At 37.5% G+C, this 22,662-nt stretch overlaps 1 protein-coding gene across 2 annotated transcripts in view; it reads left to right on the forward strand.

The window, feature by feature from the left end:
- STS (steroid sulfatase) overlaps positions 1-13,816 on the forward strand; it is a 352,626-nt gene extending 338,810 nt beyond the window's left edge. For both annotated transcript variants that reach the window (XM_063635336.1, XM_063635335.1), the window contains exon 12: positions 12,473-13,816. The gene's annotated coding sequence lies outside the window, so the exon portion shown is untranslated. The remainder of the gene's footprint in view (positions 1-12,472) is intronic.
- The last annotated feature ends 8,846 nt before the right edge of the window (positions 13,817-22,662 follow it).

The raw sequence follows: 22,662 nt of genomic DNA on the forward strand, positions 1-22,662 counted from the left end.
ACACACATAGGCTTAATCCATATCTCCACTGAATATTACCTAAAATATTTACCTCAAAAAATAGTGTCCAAGAAACAGAGGACTAAGTGAAGAGAGAGATGCTGAGATGAGGAAATTGCTAGGTTATATGTGATTCAATTGGAAGACCAACATAAAAATTCATAGCGGAATATATCAATTTTGGTAATATCAGGGACAAGGTGGCTAAGGAGACAAGATGATTAAGGATGAGGTTTCATTCTTAACCTTGATGAAGGGAAGTGAGATATCAACTGTAGTTAGACATTCTTGTGTTTCTGTTTCACTCTGCAAATATTTAACAAAAGCAGGTGGCCTTTGGAAAGTGAGAATAAGAGAGAAGGGAAGTGCTTGGGGAAATGATGAGGGGAATACATGGGAATCTGGCACTTTCTTCAGTGATGATTATAAAAAAGGAGCTGGGTGCTAAGATGCTGGGGAGCTGAATGTATGTCCAAATATCAAGGTGGCAGTGCTTGAAGCATCAGTGTCAAATGCAACCATTCTGCTACAGATTTGCTTAGATTTTGTGTTAGGTTTCTATTGCTTCCAGAACCTAACAAATCACCACCAACCAAGCAGCTGAAAACAACACTATTTTTTTTATCTCACAGTTCTTCACGTCAGAAGTCCAGATGGACTTGGCTGTGCTCCTTGTGTAGAGTCTTATAAATCTGAAGTCAAGGTGTTGTCTGGGATGGCTCAGAGTGGGAGGATCTGCTTCTCTTCTCATTCAGAACTAAAATCCCTGTTTCTTCACTGGCTTCAGCCTGGGATTATTCTCAGCTTCAAGAGGTGACCTACACTCCTTAGCTCATACCTCCTTTCCATCTTCAAAGCCAGCAAGGAAACTGAATTTCTTTGACTTCCTCTCCTGCCTTTGTTTTTATATTTTATTTATTTTTTAAGAGATGGACTCTTGCTGTGTTGCCCAGGCTCGTCTCAAATTCCTAGGTTTAAGCAACCCCAGTGTGCTGGGATTACAGGTGTGAAGCACTGTGCTTGCCCTGCCTTGACTTTTAAGGGCTCCTGTGATTACCTTGAACCTACCTGGACCATGCAGGATAATTTCCCTATCTTAAAGTCAAATGATTAGTAATGTTAATTACATCTGCAAATTCCCTTTTTCCACGTAAGGTAATATATTCACAGTCCCAGGGATTAAGGAATGGAAACTTCTTGTGCGTCACAATTGTGCGGACTCCAGGTTTCAATCCTAGTGTTGCCCTTCCCTAGATGCATCGTTTTAGGCAAGTTTCTGCAATCCTACTTCTCAGTGTCCTTGAATGGGAAATGAAGAAAATGATGGTAACTACCTCAAGGGGTGTTTGAAGAGCTAAACAACTTCATACTTGTCCAGCAAATAGAATGATGTTTGGCAAGTGGTTAGAGTTCTGCAAGTGTCCGCTGTTATTTTAAAGGGAAAACATAAATGGAGCCACGATCAAAAGTTAGAGATGACTTACTAATCAGGGAAGAATGGAGATTCAAGGTCACAGCCAGTAGTTAGACTGAGTCTAAGTGGGTAAGAAAACAGCAACAAATTCCTCCTGCAGGGGAGTTGAGTTTAGTTGATAAGCAAGGAAGCAAATATTATTTCAGACAAAGGCTATTCTTCTGCGTTCCTCCAAGGAAAAAGCAAAACCAGGTCTGATGAAGGAGGTGATGGAAATTCAGCAACTCCTGGCTGCGGGACTGCACTTAGTATGCATACTTTAGCTAGAGTGAATTGTCAGTGTGAGAAAACCACCAGATGGCCACATTCTGGATGACTTTCCACGGAAGTAGAATGCCCAGTTATTCCTCAGTTTACAAGGGGCATCCATAGGTCCCACTGATGGAGGTGTTCTGAGATCTGCTAAAGAGATCTTAGAAACGTGTTTAATGTTGTGTACCAAAGCAAGCCACTAATTCACCCTACCTGAATTTTAACTGAGATTTACCTGCATTTCATAATTTTGTCTGCTTGAATTTTCTTCTCTTCCCCCTTTCAAAATATCTGCTTCATTTTGTCATGGAAGATCTGCTTCAAGGATCTTTTAAAACTTGTCTGGATTCATTGACTGTCCTTAGGACAGAGAGTGAACAAATTACCTTTATTTTCCTTTGGTGTAGTGTATCAACCATGCTTGTTTAAAACCAAAAAGTAAGAGACTGTGGAAAAATGAGGTCAGCAAAGGCCACAGAGAAGCATTTCTTAAGTTTCAGAGAGGATTTAAAGTTTTCTACACTATAAAACTATTAAAAATAAAATAAAAAGACATTTTTATAGATTTTTTTCTTTATTTCTGTGACTCCCATTAGCTGAGAAAAAGATATTGGTTCTGTGTACAGAGAATAATGGGAGATTAAACCTCTTCTTGATTCAGCTGCATGCAAAGATTGTTGATTTTAGACTGAGAACTTTTTGAAAAAGGTAATTGGGAAAAGTTGAGCTTTAAATTGAAATTTTCTGTCTATGTATCTATCTATCTATCTATCTATCTGTCTATCTATCTATCTATCTACACACAATGTATAATGTCTCTTTTTCTCTATATGTAGAGATATATATAATGTTAAAAATTATGGTATATATAATGTTATACATTGTAAAATTGTTATATGACAATGCATATATATATAACATAATACTTTTCACTGTACTATAATTCATGTTATATATGTAATGTGCTTAATATATATACCATATACATGTATATAGTGTTTTCTATATAATGTGTATATATACAATACTATATATAATCTATATTTGTTATAACATATGTACATTTATAGTTATGCTCACACACAGACACACACAAACACACACATATCATTTGGATATACTTAGTGTTATGAAAAGGAATACCTTTTCCAATTTTTCACTATTAGCCCAAGGTCTAAATAGATAATCTTTAAAACCATTTATATACCATTTATATAAATGTGTAAATAACTGTCCAAGAAATGGACTGTTAAATAAATGAATTTTTCTCCATGTCAGAGTGACATTCTGAGTCACCAGCAAGGAGAAGTACTGGAATCTTCCCTGAAGATAAACTAAATATTCAACCGTGTAGGTCCACATGCAGTATCTTTTTACATTTTCCGCACACAATGCTTTACGTACATAGAAAAGTGTTGACTTCATTCTCCCTCCAAATGGCATCCTATCATTCACTCTCTGATTATTTCCTCTGTGGAGTGAAAGGCCTCTGCAAACAGCCCCATGTCATCTAGGGCAGGCTGGGGCTACCAGGCAGGGGGACAGGCAGGTCATGTGTCCTATGCACAGTCCCTCTTTTGGGGAGAAGAGGAGGGGGGCCCTGGTCCCAGGTACATTATTTTCCAGAAAAGAGACAGCTGCTCTGTGTTATCCTGTGGACAATCCAGTTGTCTCTCTATTGTAACTTTTATAAGTAAAAAGAAATTAAGTGAATGTCTGTAAGTAGTTTCTTTAAAATTATTTCTCATTGGTAACAGTAACTGTCTCCCCATTTACCTGCATGACAGCTGATGTGTAGCCTTGCTATCCAATGCAGGCAAACATTGTAATTCACGGTAAAATGCACTAACCTAAAAGAGTTCTATTCATTCATGTTAAAACTCAATATATAGTGATCCTAAAGAGAGGAGTGTAATCTGAATCCAAGAAGTATAAACCTTCATGCATCTGGCTATAAATATTAAAATCACCTTATAATGGAGACATTTAATGTGGGCTGGCGGGGGAGAGAATTAAAGTGAGAGGAAAAGATGAACAGTGATACTCTCTTTCATATAATTATTTTCCTCTTCAGACTTAATTTGATATTATGCGTTGTTTTCCCATAATGTGCAATAGTATTATTTTTCCTTTTTTATATCGTTCTGAGCTGATGTGAAAACTCTATCATCTCTTATCTCCTTTTTTGAGCCAAGGAAGTCAAAACATTCTACCCCTGAAGTGTGGTTTCCTCCTCCTTCTCCTAATTATTTTCCTCCTAGGAGTTACTTTTCAGTCTTTTGTTCCCCAATCTAAATCCATTCTCTCTGGAAACACATGTGAAGTTCCCCAATCTAAACCCATTCTCTCTGGAAACACATGTGAAGTATGATCTTTTTAGTACGGTGACTATATCCTTGCCCACTTTGTGTTTCTAGCCTCACTGGACTTTATCAAGGTAACCTCACACATTCATAACCACCTGCTGTCGTATGTGTACCCTTTAACCTCCAGCTGTAAGATAAACTCCTTAAGGTCCCATAATTCCTGTCACAGAGCACTCAAACCATAGGGAACTTATGAATTACTTGATGGGAAATGTGGGATGATTCATTCATTCAACATGTATTTATTGAATGCCTACTATGTGACAACATCTTTCTAGGTGCAAGGTATTATACAGTAACGTATAAAGAAACAAAAACTCCTGTCCTCCCAGAGCTAATACTGATGCGTTTGAATCTGAGGATGACTTTACTCACAGAGTTATAGATAATACAAATCTTAATTACCAACTACTATTTTTTTTGTTGAATACTCGAATTTTTGCTGTGACCTGAGGTTTGTAAGCATTCTTCTTCTTCTTTTTTTTTTTTTTTTTTTTTGAGACGCAGTCTCACTCTGTCGCCCAGGCTGGAGTGCAGTGGCGCCATCTCGGCTCACTGCAAGCTCCGCCTCCCAGGTTCACGCCATTCTCCTGCCTCAGCCTCCCCAGTAGCTGGGACTACAGGCGCCCGCCACCACACCCGGCTAATATTTTGTATTTTTCATAGAGACGGGGTTTCACCGTGTTAGCTAGGATGGTCTCAATCTCCTGACCTCGTGATCCACCCACCTCGACCTCCCAAAGTGTGTAAGCATTCTTCTACCACACTTGGCTTTCATGTTTTACTTCTGCCTTTGGGAGTTTGCTTGTGATTCAGAACCTGTGACTTCTTCCGCTTTCTTTTTCATCTACCATTTTCTCAGCCTCACATTTCCATGTCTCCTAGGATTAGTAATTATCTTAAAATAAATTTTGTGTAAAAAGGAAGCACGGTTTCGTTGTTTCAAAGTGGGAATAAGTGTCTGCTCCAAAAATACCTCATATGTCCATCAAGGTCCATCCACATTATAATTTATTAGTCAGGCTGGGGACGGGGGTATGCAAGGCACAGATACCTTCATGGGCCAGCTTAATCAATAAAGAAAATGTGTCATCTTATACATACATGTGCCTGATGGCTGCACCAGAGCCATGTAGATTAGAGGGAGGGCCTTTTCTTAGTGGGAAGAGGATGGGGACCTAAACACCACATGGCCCTCCTTTTCCTCTCCCAGAGTTAGTGCATAGGCAGAGTTCATAGCAGTAAGCTCTGGAGTCAGAATGCCAACATCACATACCTGTTCCAAGTATAATAACTCCACCTTCATAAGCTACTTTTCGTCCATGTGTAAGATCTACACCCAATAGACTGTATGGCATTCCAATACCATGAGGATTAAAAGCGACAATAGCTGTTGATCAAATGATACAAAATGTCAATTAGACAGAAGGAATATTGTGGAACATGGTAACTACTGTTAGTAATGATATTGTATACTTGAAAATTGCTAAGAGAGTAGATTTTAAATGTTCTTGCCTGCAAAAAATAAGTATGTGAAGTAATGCATATGTCAATTAGGTTAATCTAGCCTTTCCACAATGTGTAGATGTTTCAAAACATGTTGTGCCTCATAAATGCATACTATTTTTATTTGTCAATTTAAAAAAATAAATTTTTTTAGAGAAAGACACAATAGATAGAAAGTGAGTAGCACAGGCTCTAAAATGGAGTGCCTGTTCAGTTAATGTTAACTCTTATTAATCAATGCATCATTGATGATATGACATCCTTGAGACATAGACCTAGCTATTAGGATCACTCTTATGAGGTATACATTCTTTCAGATACTCACTCCAAGTTCTGAATTGTTTATAAGTACTCATGAGAAAATGGAGTCAGAGGTTACTTGTCCTTGCAAAGATGAAGACAGAGGAAGAATGTGGGCTTTCTGCTTCCCATGGCATGACCCTACTTGACTAGCCCCCAAATCTGCCTCTCATGTTATGTGTGATCTTGGTTAAATGTCTCCTCCCATGCTGGTCAGTGGAGTTTTTCTCTAAAAAAAAAAAAAAAAAAAAAAAAACATTATTTAATACCTTCAATCACAAAAGCTCACTTCTTTGTTTGTCTGAAATTTGCTTACTTTAGATTTCAAGGTAATTTTCTATGGCCCTCACAGACCAAATTGGTGTCCACAACACTTAGCATCTTATTCTATTTTGCAAACTGTTGGCATCTTTCCACCTCTACCTGGGCTTCAAAGCTACAGACTGCTTATGAGAAAGTGCAGATTTGCGTTGCGGGTGTGGTATTTCTTTCATTCTTGGATGTTCAGTTTTCTCAGTGTAAAATGCATATCATAAGTTATGACAACCTCATGGAGATTTTACAGGACACGAGAGAAAATCCCTTTATTTATTTCTATTTTAAGTAAAGTTTCTCTTGTAGTGGAACACACAGAAAAGTACGCAAAGCATAAGTGTCCAGCTTGATGAATTTTCACAAAAGGGACAGATGTATGTCACCAGCAATAAAATAAAAAAGGGAGTGGAACATGACTCTTCTGGAAGACCCATTCTTGCCCGCTCTGAACCACTACAGATCCCAAAATGGTAACACTCTTCTGATTATCTGTCATGGTGGGTGAATTCTGTTTGTTTCAAATGTCCTGGGAGACTGGTGGACTCTTTTTTCTTTTCCACCCTACTGCAGAATTGATAATTATTTTTATAACTTCCAGGAGGGAAGGAGGTAAATGTGGCTGCAACTGACTCAGTTGACACTCTATTACTTAAAAATTTCCTTACAAATGATTTATTATTAACTAGATAATCAGAGCCTATTTTGTATCATGGATTTACGGAGATTTTGAGATTTCTGCATTTTCTCTTTAAACAAAAATATGTATATGTACTGACCCCAAAACACATTTGACCCCACTGGATAATGACCTGTTTTCTCAAGGCTGATTAGATCTTTGGATGTTTGATCTTCCTATTTCATTTTGACTCATATTTTACAATTAATTCTTTGACCTACTGACCTTGGGATTGGACTTCCAATTTTTTTTTCACCATTCTGTCACTTGTTCCTTTTCTCTCTTTCTCTACCTCATTTTTTCTTGGATTTTCTATTTTACCAGACCAACTGTGCACAAAATATGAGTAATTATTATTTAGCTGCAGAAGATTGACCGTGTCTTTATCAGGAAGCCAGAGTGTTATGTTTAGGCAGATTCTGTTTCCACTAATGGGGATACAGTAAACATCACTTCATTTGCAAGTTCATACCCTCCTTCACACATAAGGAATAACATGATTTGTCATATTGAGCTTTTTCTCACAGTTAGAGTTCTTAGTTTTTTCAGGAAACTTTGAAATAGATAAAAAGGCACAAGTTTACAATATAGTGGGAATTTCCTGTTACATTTAAGAGGAACTATAATGACTGAAGGAAATTAATCTTTATAAAGGTGCTTTAAAACTACATCTAATCTTACATAATATGGCTACTTAGTAAGAACACCTCACCAAAAAATAGCAAAATACAGGATAAATTGAAATTATAGTAGTTTCTTAGAAGTGGGACTATTTCAATAAGAGAAACACTCTGTTAACTGTTCCTTCACTGATAAAGATTCTAAAGTAATTTCACCTAGGCTATCAACACTTGAAAATTTACTCACCAGTGATTTTTCAACAGTCAAAATTGGCTTTTCTCAATTAACAGTGCTAGCAGAAAAGGCAATAAACCTCGTCCAGCAAAGAATAGAACTAATCTACTTTGAACCAAAATTAGTGCATTATTTGCATCAACAGCTAACGGTTTAGGAGCTTGCCTGATTCTAAATTCAGCTCTGAGCAACAGCTAAGTTGGTGCTCAAAGCCCGCTGAACAGTAATAAGATGTTGTATGCTATAGGATGTTTTACGCTAAGGTACATACCAAAGCTTATGGTGGAAGAAGATTCCAACCCTATTATCATGTCTAGTGATATTAATTACTGTGCCTCTGATACCTTCTAACTGCTCATTAAAAGACATACAAGTCATCATAGAATTGTAAATGTGTACAACCTGAATTCTTCCATTCTTCATTAGAACCTCAGGCACCAAGCTTTCTTTTTGTTTAATTTTTAACTTTTATTTTAAGCCCAGGAGTACATGGGAAGATTTGTTATACGTGAACTCAAGTCATGGGGGTTTGCTGTACAGATTATTTCATCACTCAGGTATTAAGCCTAGTACTCAATGGTTATTTTTTCTGCTCCTTTCCCTCCTCCCACCCTCCAACCTCCAGTAGACCCCAGTATACTGTTTCCTTTGAGTTCATGAGTTCTCATCATTAAGCTCCCACTTATAAATGAAACATGTGGTATTTGGTTTTCTGTTCCTGTGTTAGTTTGCTAAGGATAATAGCCTCCAGCTCCATCCATGTGCCCGCAAAAAGACAAGATCTCGTTCTTTTTTCAAGGCTACATGGTGTATATGTACCACATTTTCTTTATCCAGTCTATCACTGATGGGCATTTAGGTTGATTCCATGTCTTTGCTATTGTGAATAGTGCTGCAATGAATGCACACATATATATATTTTTTATGGTAGAATGAGTTACATTACTCTGGGTATATACCCAGTAATGGGATTGCTGGGTCCATGTGATTTCCTGAGCCTATTTCCTCATCTATATACTTAGGGCATAGAATTAGAGACATGGTTAGCATAGTGGTGGAAGGTACAGGAGGAGGTGAGGCTTTAGACCCAGACCTTTGTTGATGTAAAAGGACCTGTGTGGCCTGGATCTGTGACTCCCCCCCACCTTAGACTGAGAACCCTGTAGTGGATGTCTCAAATATTGTCATCATTCCGATGACAGGCATGAAGAGCAGATGCAGAAAGTCATAGCAAAGGCCACCTCCATAGAAAGCAAAGCAGAACAAAACACAAGCAAAAGGGATGAGCATGGTGGCACACAACTGTAATCCCAGCACTTTGGGAGGCCGAGGAGGGCAGATCACTTGGGGTCAGGAATTCAAGTCCAGCCTGACCAACATGGTGAAACCGCATCTATACTAAAAATACAGAAGGTAGCTGGGCATGGTGGCGCATGCCTGTAATCTCAGCTTCTCGGGAGGAAGAGGCAGGAAAATTGCTTGAACCTGGGAGGCAGAGGTTGCAGTAAGCCAAGATCGCACCACTGCACTCCAGCCTGGGTGACAAAGTGAGACCCTGTCTCAAAAACAAACAATCAAAAAACCACACACACACAAGCAAAAGGAGACACAGGTATACCTACACACCCTATGGATTTAAAACTCCATGTCAAACTCCAAGTGTTTTTTCTACCTTCAACTCTGAATTGAGGAAAAAATAACAAAATGAACACTTTTCCATAGTTAGGTGCTAGCACCAATAGACTCATTTGTTACATTTTAGGACCTTTTTGAGAGTGAATCTGATGGTAGGTGGATGAGATTGATTAAAATGTTTTAAGGAGTCCCATGTATATTCAAAAATCTTGTTTTATAATTTTTGAAATCTATAATTTCATACTGTGCCAATAGACAGATCACTTCTTAATCAGTGATATTATTTAATCTTTGATATTTTACATCCAACAATCTTTTTAAGCCTTAATGTTTAAAGGAGGTTTTGGAAAATATACTGTTACAAATAAAGTTGGTTGGTAACCTGGAATATTTCACTCAGTGTTCAAATGACATTTTGTGTCTTAATAAATCCTTCTATCGAAACAAATGTAAGAATACAAAAGAGCATTAAACCTTTCAGAAACTATGTTGCACGGAAAAAAAATAAAACACAGCCCCCATATTTTTCTATTAATAAATACATGACATTAATATAGTAATATAACAAATAGAATATATTAAATGAGGAAAATATATGTTTCAAAAGATGGTTCACATGCATTCTCAAGAAAAATTCGAAACATTGAAGCTTTTTACTTAAAGGAAAAAAGAAAAACAGAGACTTCAAAGAAAAGTGTACCCTAAATCAACCGTTTACTTATTCAGGTAGAGAAGATAATCACATATTCTTAGACTCTATGTCAAAATTCTTAAAGTCACTTGTCTCAATAAAAATAAATTTTATTCAGGTAGGTTCAATGGAAGTAGCTATTTTTGTTGACAACCTGGTGTGTTCAAGGAATGTTGCCTAAACTGTTGCTAAGCCTTACCGCCACCCTGCAAAGTGAATTGTGCAGCGCACATGATACAAATGAGAAAATGGAAGCTCATAGGCAAAAGGCATTTGCAGGAGGTCCAGAAAGCAGCTACCTCCCCCTCAAGACCCCGACCACATCACGGGTGGGTGTCACCTGTGTCCACATTAACCAATACCCCATAGCGGGAGAATATGATATTGGGACGGGAGGTTGTGAATATGCACCACAAAGATCCTTGAAAGGCTATGTAAGGACTTTCAAATTTTGATAAACTTTGCCAATCAATGTAACCAGTGCAAGAATATAATTAATATCCCTTCCTTATCACCCCCAAAGGATTCTGGAAACATAGTAATTCAACTGACATTTATTCATCCCTTTTTCTGTTCTCTTTGTGGCTATTCATTTGTTCTTCATCTGTTCAACATACACACATATATATTAAATACTCAGCAGGAGCTAAGTCTTATCTTTCCACTTTCTTCATTGAGCTAAAACAAGGATGAGCTTTCAAAAAGGGAGATGTTTCTTTAAAGGCTAACAACTCATTCCCAACTACAGTGGTGGTTTCTCACCAACTTTAGTTAATACTAGTGCCTGGGTTCTTAAAACACACGCTGCTTGGTTCAGGCTATTAGGTCAATTGGCTCCTCTTGAGTGTGAAATATAACTTTTGGTCCTTTCTATATGGAACGAAATAACGCGCTGATTTCATGTGCCCCGACACTTCCATCTCATCTTGTAATTATTTTGAAATTGTTTTCTTAGAACATTGTTTTGAGAGTTTTGAGGATTCTGAGTTCAGTCAGCAAAGGTGAACTTTGAAAGTCAAAGCATGCTACAGCAAACCGAAAAGGGTGTATTTGGTGAGTGGTTGGAAATCACATAAGCACAAAGGTTTTCCTGGCCACATTACAGACCCTATTTGTCAGTTTTACACACCTTCTTTACCTGTAGCGGTGGAGAGATCCTGGCTTGCAAAATCATAAAGGAATTTATAGACTTTATGGAGATTTATTTTAAAATGAGGTGGGGTGGGGTCGCTGCTAATTCAGAATGTATGAAGAGTGAACTTGGGTAAAAGGCAGTGCAGTTGCTGGGCTGGAAGCCAGAACTCAGAATCATTGTAATTGTAGATGAAACAATAATTATTTGTGATTGCTTGCTAATCAGCGAAACCAAGGAAGAGACTGCTGACAAGTGCTAGCTAGGTAATTAAGGTGAAGCACTGTATTTGCATACATTTACACTTTGATCATTGTTTGCAAGATTCTCTCTCCAGAAATAGTCTTGGCTTCTTTGAAGATGCAGGCTAAATCAAAGTAGAGGGTAGGAGTAACTGCCGTACATCAATAATGCTTAAATTTCCCCCAACCCCATAGACAATTATCTAAAGACTCTCTTAATTTTAAGATCAGGCTCATCTTCTGTTTTTATACTATTATTTAATATAACTAATGAATAGTTGTTTTTTGGCATCTTCAATCCATATTGAAGTTTGGAACTTTGCAAACACATTCAATGTGCGTGTCAAGATGTGTTGTTATTGTTGATACAAAAAGTCTTGTATTCCCTGTCCACTTGCTGAATGGCCCGTTCTAACATTTATGCAGAATCTGGCATTACCACTTTAAACTAGGAGTCAAATAGTTTACATTAAGTGAACGCAATACCAAGTAAATGTTTTATGCACGATTGAGACTGTAGTTTTACTAAACTTGACATGTGGATTTCAAATTTAGAGTAAAGCATAATCGAATAGGAACCTTGCCCAGGATACCCCATGTGAAAATATTTGAATATGTGGTTCAGACTTTCTTTTTCTAGTTGTATGATCTTGCACAAGATCACACATTTGTCTATTCCTTAGTTTCCTTATTTAGCAAATTAAAGAATTGGCCCCCAAATATCCCAGTACCATTGAGATCTCCTCCAATGCCTATAGCCAGTAATAATCATGGTAATTGTATATATTTTGTATTGTTTATATGTGTATTATATATATTTTGTATTATATATGTGCAGATTATATATATTTTGTATTTTCTATATGTCCGTATGTATACATGTATATGTGTGTGTGTATATATATATATGTATGTATAAAATCATTCTAAAATTCCATTGGTTTGGTTAACAAATTATTGGCAGTTTATAATTTCTTAAGAATTTACTTTGTTCTTGTAAACAAATATTTCATTACTAATCCTAACAGGTAATCATTTTTCAATGGTGGAGCTTTGCAAATGGACTTTAGAGGCCAAGTACACCAACAGACAATGGTAAGACCATATATGACAACAGATCTCTGTCCTACCACCTATTCAGCACCCAGTTCTGGGATCCAAACTACAATCTCTGCAACAGTCATCCCCAGCAATCAAGACTTCATCCATTTCTGCCAGCTTTCCTATATTTTTCCCCTCTTCCAACTCAGAACCAACCAGGGAAAGTGAAATATGCTCCCCGTACCAATGACATGAGATGCCCCACTTTCGGACAGCTCACCTGAAGTTCCCCCATGCCAGCAAACTCCAAACGCAGCACATCCACAGCCTTCTCCTTTTGCTAGCGGTGGAAGAGATCCAAGTTACCTCGAGTTGCCAGCAGCGAATCCATGTGTGTCTGCAGCAACTTCAACCCTTGCCTCCTCAGAAGAAAGAATTTGACTGAGGAGCATAAAGCAGAAAAAAGAGACCAAGGCAAGTTCTAGAGCAGGAATGGAAGTTTATTAAAAAGGCTTTAGAACAGGCAAGAAAGGAAAGAACCCTTGGAAGAGACCCAAGTGGGCGCCTGAAGGTCAAAGAGAAAAGAGGAGAAACTTTAATCTTGAACCTGGACTTTATAGGCTCCTCTCTTTCCCATGATTCTCCCCTTAGGGTGGGCCTTCCACCTGCACAGTGTCCTCCTTACCCTTGGGAAATGAGCATGCGCAGTGTGTTTAGGGAATTGTATGCATACCCATCTGAGGATTTCTTCCTTCTTCCAGTGGGGTATACCTGGAAGGTCATACTTCACCATTTTTTGTCTCTTAATGTGCATGCCCAGGAAGTTGCTTCATCCTGGGGCCTGCCTTTAGTTAACACTTTAATGTTAACAGATGTGGACCAGCAGCAACTGGCCTCTTCCTGGTGCTGACAATTTATCCCTTTTAGAGAAGCAGTGCCATAATTGCTGAACCATCACCTGATATTTCCAGTGGGGGTGGCAGGGAGAGTCAGCTCATGCCTGACTACCTGTAACACTTTAAAGTATTCCCACTCCCCAGTGGCCTTTGAGTCTCTGCCAAATGCAAGTGATAGTGCCGGACTCCTTTGCTACAGCAAGCTCTGACTAAAAAGTCTCTGCTCTCATTTTGGAAAGAAGGGAGAAGTCTTTATTTATTTCCACAAACTTAAGATGGCTTTTGATACAGATGGATAGAGTAGGTACAGGCTGAACGTCTCACTATAATTATTATTGACACGGGCTAATTTTCATATGGCACTATAGCTTTTTCTATTTGGGGGAAATAGGGAATAATCATGGTTAACTTCTCGAAGAATAAAAGAGTAATGTTTGCTGTTTGTTTTTTTTATTAAAAATTCAGCACCACTTTCCCAGAAAACCCTGTCTTGTCACTTGCTGTTGTTGTTTTTCTCTGGTATATCTAAAGAGTTGTAGCAGAAACTGTAGTCAGCAAGGCAAAGAGTGAGCACGGGTGTAGAACTCAGGGAGTTGAGGAAGACGTAGGAAGTGAATAGTCAGTCATTTTAACAGCCATTCAGGAAGTGAACAGTCAGCCATTGTAAGAGTTGATTTTGTACAGAAACAAACTCTGAGAGTGATGTATCTAATACCTCCCCAGAGGAAATTTTAGCAATTGGAAGGCAATTTATCAGATGGTTTTGGGGAAAGATGAGATTCAGGGAACATATATTCAGCTGAATAGGAGCTTTTCTTTGTGCAATTTGCTACATCTCAGTGCTGCCCACGGATGATCAAGGTGTTTAACTTCAGGAGTTCTTTGTGTGGAGTTATTTTGTCTGGGTTTTTTATGCTGTTGCATCATGAGATCCCAGGCATCCACCTCTGAAGGCCTTCTCCCTTATAATGTGCTTTCTTACCTGTGGGCATTTGTAAGAAAACGAATAGAAGATGAAGCACTCTAGTTAGACATGTGTGATGTCTCTCACCATCCAGGTTTCTGTGAGAAACTAATGAAGGCCCTTTGGTGCTGTCTGTTCTGAGAGACAACCCTTGGTCTCTCCAGGAATTTCACTGAAACAGGACGTGGGTGCTTTGAAGAAGCCAGGAATTGTACAGTTTAATGCTAAGGCAATTTAAGCAAAAGAGACTCAAGAACAAGTTGTGAATTTGATCCCTTGGAAAGGAAAAGACAGACAATGTTTCTGAAAATACAAGCTTTTGAACATAAAATAGAGAAATTGCACGAAAGCAATCTTCTATGTTTGATGTTAATTTCCATTTCTGTTTCAACCACTCCTTCAGATAAAATTACAGTGGAGCTTGCCTTTCTATTTAACCAGTCTCTGGATACAAAGTCACCTGAAATCCTCAGGTATTGACAGCCTTTGAAATATCGCTTACAGAAAAGGCACCTCTAAAACATATGTATCTTGTGTTTCTTTGTAAAAAGAAATGCCAGTAGGTCATTAGGTCAGTATCTACCTGGCTAGCCATCCTACCATTTGACATTAAGGTTGATCAGAAAGAAAGGGCATTGCTCAACCGCTCTTACAAAAGTCCATTGAGATATTTTTAGTAAAAAAAAATTTGGTAAACAAGGATAGGAATTTAGGATATTTGCCCACTGATTCCCATCTCCTATTGGTTTGAAGGTGGTTCTCAGGGTTTTAACTTCCTAACATGAATATCTTTTTTTCTTTTTTTTTAAGATTCAGAGGGTACGTTTGGAGGTTTGTTACATGGGTATATTGCATAATGCTGGAATTTGGGCTTCTATTGAACCCATCATCCGAATAGTGATCATACTACCCAATATGTAGTTTCTTTTTACCTCCTTTCCTCTCTCACTCTCTCTTTATAAAAGTCTTCAGTATCTATTGTTTCCATCATTTATGTCCATGAGTACCCTTTGTTTAGCTCATGCTTGTAAGTGAGAACATGGTGGTATTTGACTTTCTGTTTCTGCATTAATTCACTTAGGACAATAGCCTCCAGCACTATGCATGTTGCTGCAAAGGGCATGATCTCATTCTTTTTTATGGCTGTGTAGTATTCCATGGTGTATATGTACCATATTTTCTTTATTCAATCCACCATTGATGGGTGCCTAGGTTGATTCTATGACTTTGCTATTGTAGATAATGTAAAAAAATAAAACCTATGGCATATTGGCATTCTTGGCCTACACTTCTACAAGCTGAAGTGGAATGAAGCCATGGAACAGGACAGAGATTGTCAAAGACGGGCAGAGGTAGTGTTCCTGGAGCTGTTCACTTCAACAGTGCTGAAATCAGAGGCAAACAGAGGATGCCAGGAGGGTCCCTGTGTGAGACAGGGCTCATGCTCTTCTATGAGATAAACATATTCTGGCTTGGAGAAACATAGGTGAAAGAGTAATAAGGTAAAATATATTCATAGAGAAGTTAGTTATCTGTTTTTTTTTTTCACAATTAGAATGAATGAAAGGAAAAATCAAAATCTAAGGTTAGAATAGTGATCTGGAATGAGCCTGGGTTTCAAAGTCATAAAGATCAGACTTTGTAGTCAAAGGAAGCTTAAAATAAAGAACAAGCATCATACTCATCATCAAAATGAGAATTAGCTCTGTCAGTGACACTCTTGTGCTCTGTGAAATTTGACATTCAAAACAGGAGAATGAAAGGAAAGGATGGCAAAGATGGGACAAGGCTGTGGCGTTTGTCAGAGGGAGAAAGAACCTGGTTTGGTGGAAGTTCATGTTATGGTGGAATCAGATTATGAAGAGTATGAAGAGTTAAAAAAGAGGCCTAAATGAGAAACTTGAAATCAATGAGTTTTAAAGCTCAAGTGTGAAGTGAATTTATTTTGACTGGGTTAGATTAGTTTATAAGTGACTTTGAAAAAAAAGTGCTGGATTTTAGTTATTCACTAATAAAAAATGCATGAACCCTGCCGACTTCCTTGATGAAAGGCATTTTCTACTAAGTCAGCCCTTTGGTCATTTGCAGAATAACAATATATAGACCCACTAGCCAGTATATTTGTCTAGTATACCTGCTGTACGATGAACATCTTGATATTCTATTGAGTGACCATCCTATTAAAATTGCCATTAACAAGTGTATGGCACAAGAGATAAATACAAGCAGCTTTACACCAGAGTTACAAAATCATTTGTTATTGTCTGTCTAGTGGAATTATATACTGACCACTGTATATAATTCTGAATGCATTTCCACCAAAGTACTAAATGCATTTCCACCAAAAAGATAGAAATAGATTCAATACAATGAAACCCACATCAGTAGAACAGACCTGAAGAAAAACCAGCTGTTGAGGTAATGGTCATTGCTATGGAATAAAACGCCTGTGTTTTACATGTTAGTGTAGTGGGTTAAAAATATTTGTTTGGGGAGTCAGGAGGAAAAAGTGGGAAGGGGGTGAGGGATAAAAGACTGCAAATCGGATTCAGTGTATACTGCTCGGGTGATGGGTGCAACAAAATCTCACAAATCAACACCAAAGAACTTATTCGTGTAACCAACTACCACCCATTCCCCAAAAACCTATGGAAATATATATTTCCATATATATATTATATATATATATATATGAGCTGTAATCTGAGAGCCACAAAAATAGAATGTAACATATTTATGACATAGTAACATAGTAATTCCATGTAAAAGGCAGATTAAGCTATGGTTGAGTAAACTGACACATATATATATATTTATATACATTTTATATACACATATACATATAAGTATATATATTTGTATACATATAAATATATATGTATTTGTCAGTTTACTTAACCATAGCTTAATCTGCCTTTTACATGGAATTACTGTGTTACTATGTCATAAATATGTTACATTCTATTTTTGTGGCTCTCAGATTATAGCTCTGCGCATTTTATACTTGTTTTGTTAGCAAATACAATACTTAGCTTATTTTGTTGTTAGTATTTATTGACATATCCTATCCCCAAGTAACACACAGCATTAAATAAGAAAGTGTACCTTTCTGTTTCTCGGGAACATGCCACACGTTAATTAGCAGCTGGACTTGTCTGAGGGTCACTTAAGTGTTACATCACCACCAACTGTCAATACTGTCTTCTGTATTGATTTCCACTGGATGGCATATTTTCTGCAGTGCAGGGATCTTGGCTTTTAATTTGCACTCCTTTTTTCATTCAGTTCCCAATTTACAGAGTGTCAAGATGTTAGCGACTTCAACATAGCTTGTCAAGGCTCTTTCAGCATTTTAGGTGTATCTCCATTGTAGCATGACACTATTTTATGATTATTCATCTCTGCAGCTGTCTGTCTGTTAGCCTGTGAACTCTTATGGTATTTATTCTTGTATCTTTCTCTTCCCATCTAACTTCCCCCAAATCTGCACATACAGATCCACACATCATACTGACTGTATTTCTGGACTAGTAGAAGACCCTACTTGTCAAATGCCTCAAATAATGGCACCCCATCATTTCTCAAGCTGTTTGGGATCTGATATAACAGAAGTAGGCAATCATGTATTGATTAGGTATGTAAATATGACTTACCTCTTGCTTAGTCTGGAGAGGCTATGGAAAAGAGGTCAGGAAAAAAGAGCCATCTGTAAGAGGATTCCTTAGCTGGAAGATGAATGCATTGCCATTCTGTTTATAGGATGTATCTTTTTGTATCTTTCATCTCAAATTTCCTGTCACTCCTATGGGAATACTTCTTGTCTTTAAGAAAAAAATTCCAAACATCTTTGATTCATCAAGCTAATACCCTGTGGACCTCAGATAGTGTACCTTATAGACTTCACGGAATGGCACACACCTTCCCCTGAAAGTCAGAGCTGAAAATTAGCCAGTATTTGCACTTTTCCCCAAACCCTTAAGCCTAGACCCAATTTCTGCAAGGAAGGATGGAGCCTTACTTGGACATGCCATTTCCAGATCTCTGTAGCACCTCTTATTAATATTTCATACTCAACCCTTGATTCCATCTAGCCTTTTTTCTTTCCACTAGTTCCTGCTAATGCGAGCCTTCTCTTTTCATTCCTATTATGCATTCTTTGATAGTGGGCTGTGTCATGGATTGAGAGCACCTGGTGGAGCCCTGGATACATGGCAGTTTTTCAATAAACAGTTGTCGGCAGGTAGCCCTGAGAGTGTGAATTATGAGTGCTAGCAAAAGGCAAGGTTCATTTGCGTAATTATAAGCTAAAGAATGGCAGAGGAAATGAGGTGCTGAACTGCTTTGGAATTGTTCTGGCTGCTCCAATATAGTTCACATTAACAAATTTTATTGTTAAAATTTAAATATTCCAAAATGTAAATATTCCAAGTGGAAATTTCTGGAAGAGAAGTGATATGTGTTGTTGTGGAAGGGGTTACAATAACATCCCAACACACCCCAGCCAGTCTGCAACATCCCAGCAAATGCAATTAAAGAGTGCTAGGAAAACGTTCTAGGTACATCCAGCTTTGGATTAAACATGGCTGATACCATTTTACTGAGGTTCTTAACAGATAAAAAAGCTCCTTGTGGATAAACTTTTTAGCGGGTATGTGAAACTCAAGGCTTCACATACATACATACATAAAATTATGTATGTGCATCTGTGTATTTAAAGGAGTTATACACGTCATCAAATTCTTGAAGGGAGGTGTTTCGAGAGAATACAGAGGAAAGGATGCACTGTTTTTCCAGAGACCTGTTTATTCTCTGGGCTGATTCTAGAGGTAAAAATAAAACCCCAAAACAAAAAACGCTACACAGTTTGATCAGAACACTAAGATTCTCACCCAAGCAGCTTTGATGTCCAAAGTTTGTTTAGAATCCAGCTTATCGATTCAGTAGTTCTTGTAAGTTTAACATACATAGCAACACTCAAGACTGGAAAGGTTCCTTGGGGTCTTTACATAGGCTGTCTACACAGTCTTGCTTCCATGAGAAAGTAGCAAACTGTCTTTTCAGCATTCTTTGCCACTAGCAAAAATCTCTGGATTATCCAAGTTGTCAACTGGCTGTGCTGACCTGTCAGTTCACAAAAGGGTGATTATAGGAGGTATTAGTCAAAGCTTTGCTTTTTCTCTTTTCTGAACTTCTTCTCCCTGGGCTATACCCTTTTCCTTTCGAATTCCTCTTTAGAACTCCATTCTACAGAGAAGCTGCTCTTGGAACTGTGAGGCTCCCTGAAGACAGCCAGTGATGGATTGGCAAGAACATGGAGCCCTGCCTGACTTTATTCTGCTTTTTCCTGTGCCCAATTTAATTCAATTTCACTGGGCAAGCAGTTTTTTCTCCCTAACACCTTTTATAGATCAATCATTCTGTTACAAATCATGACCATATAATTCATAAGAGCTTAGCATTGTTCATTTTGGAAACTGGAAGGCGATTATGCGTTGCAATTATTATAGTGCGTTTTGCAAATACAGGTGCTTCATGCATTGCAGGATACCAGGCATAAAACAAGATCAATTTCCAAACATCAGACAAGGACCTTTAAAACTTTGTCAAATGCAAGAGCAATTATGTGGTAATAACAGGAAAAACAAAACAAAAACAAAAACACACCTTATATAGTCCGAAGTCTTCAAGGGAAACAAACACTCCTGACACTAAATTGGGGGTTTGATAGTGTGGTTCACAGACCCCGGGGAGTCTCTGAACACTTTCAGGGGTTAAGCCAAAACTATTTTGATAATAATGCTGAGATAATATTTTTCTTTTTCCTACTGGGTTTCTTTTGTACTGATAGTGCCAAAACAGTGCAGGGTTAAGCTGCCGTTACCTTAGCACAAATCAATTCAGGGATACTAAACTGTGCTAATTGTCACAGTATGGTTCTCTGCTATGCACTAGTAGTTTATAAAAAGCCAGTATCACTGAAGAATGTCCCTGATGAAGCGCAAAATAATCTTAATTGTCTTCAACCTTAATCCTGGGGTAAACATAGATTCAATATTTGGTATGACAAGATAAGAACTGTGCACAAAGTAGTTCTCCAGATACCAAAGTGTCATTTCGTGTATGTGTGAAGGAAAGCCCTTGTGCAGATGTGGGAGGTGTGTACTAAATTTGCCACTTTTTAGAGGACGCACAATTTTCATTTGAAATAATGACTCCACATAAACTATTGTCCTTTGGACTTGAGGATTTGGTCGATGTTTTCTTGAAAGTGACCAAAGTGAGTCACTTTGGTCTCTTTCAATATGTTTCAAGGATATATTCCGATGATAAATTCCTGACAGTAATTGTCAATGATAATGTTTGACAGTTTTCCAATACTTAAAGACTTTTCTGAGATGATGAATGGTGATATTGACCAGCAAGATGTTTTTAATACTGCATAATGAAATGTGTGAGTATGTGGAAGATCTAAATAAACTTACTGTAACAATATTTTTTAAATGAAGAATGCATTGTGATACAAAATCATGCATGGCTAAAAGACCCATTTTAAAATATGTATTTATTTTTTTAGGCTGGTCAAGTGAAGCTAAGAGACCCATTTGAAGTACTCATTTAAATCCATGGATTTTAATACACCAGTGTGATTATGAACACTGAAGACAGATTCCAAATTTCAACTAATCTTTAAAAATCTTCTCTTTCTAGATTTTGGGTATAGAGTCAAAGAATGTCCACAATCATCTGAAAGGTTATTTAAAGCCTCTCTTTTCCAAATACATATCTGCACAAGACTGGATTTTGTTCATAGACTCCAACTAAAACAAAATATGACAAAAGATTGCTCGCAGGAGCAGGTATTAGAATCCCACCGTTTCTATTAAGAGATTTGCAAGAGTGTAAACCAATAGCACCCTTCTCACTTTTTAACTTTGCTTTGTAAACTACAAATGTGTTATTTATGTTATGACATAGCATTGCTCAGTCCATATTACAGAAATGTCTCAGTTTCAATTTCCAAGGTGGTAAATAACAATAAATATATGCTCTGGGTGTCCTTCAAAGCTCTTTGGGGTCCTCAACAATCTTTAGGGATATAAAGGCGTTCTGAGGCTAAAACTTTCAAGCTTTAAAATAATGATCCTGAAACAGAGTCGATCATTAAAATCAATGGAGCAGTTTTCTAGGTGTGTAATCTTTGGCTCCAGCTTTTGAAAATTCTAATTCTGGGGTGTGATTCAAGCCAAGTGTCACTAACCTTGCCAGGGTGAATGTACTCACTGTGGTATTTAGAGGCATGATTCGTGGGATAAGCTTTGAAAATAAAATAGAAATTTCATACTGTACCATGCTTTTTGAAAATCTTAAAGAATATGCTAATTTATGCTTTCTACGCGACTGGTTTTTAGATTTCCTAATATAAGTGGACATGGCTATTGTTCGGGAAACTATAAATGATCTTTTGTTGCTGTTCTTTCATGGGACTTCGTTGCTACTTTATGTTTTTAACAGGCGGGTGGATCAGTCTCTTGTATTATGGCACATGTGGGCTTAGAGTCATTTTACTTAGATCCAATGATTAGAATATGAAATGCTTTTTTTTTCTTTTTGTCCGTACTTGGTTTATTCGGTCAGGCATAAAACACAAATGTTGTTTACCAAGCTAGTTATAACTAAACAAGAACAGCTTGTTAAGCGCTGTCTATCCAATTAAAGAAAACAGAGTACATTTTTAAAGACATAATTTCTTTATAATTCCTATGTTATTCATCTTCTTGTGTGAAACTAAATAAATTGAGGAATGAAGATGAACATTTTGTTTCATAATCTAGAAAAATGACTTAAAGAATAATTAATAGTGGTAAGGAGAGGAGGTAAAATGATTTGGGTTGAATTCACAAAAGAAAGGATTTATCATAAATGCCTTGGAGAAACAGAAATGCATTCTGGAAAAGAATTCACCAAGATTCAATTTGATTGAAAAAACCTTTGCACACCTGCAGTGTATTCTACCACAAGACTATGATTGAGAAATGCATAGAATATGGTTGTTTTTTTTTTTCAAGAATTTCAAATCTAGAACAAGGATTAGAAAGTTGGAGACCATTGCACATAATTTGAAATATTCTAGAAGTGTTTCCAAAACATGACTAGGGAAGCATTGCACTTTGGAAATCATGAGAAAGGATGTTAGACAAGATTAAGCAGCAGCAAAAAATGAAAAAAGAGGTAGGATTTAGGGTAATAAACGCCATAGGGCAAACTTGATACAAATGGAAATGTATGAGAGAAGGAGTTACATCATCTTAGCAGTGAT

The sequence above is a fragment of the Symphalangus syndactylus genome, chromosome X, assembly GCF_028878055.3.
Source record: "Symphalangus syndactylus isolate Jambi chromosome X, NHGRI_mSymSyn1-v2.1_pri, whole genome shotgun sequence".
Lineage (NCBI taxonomy): Eukaryota > Metazoa > Chordata > Mammalia > Primates > Hylobatidae > Symphalangus > Symphalangus syndactylus.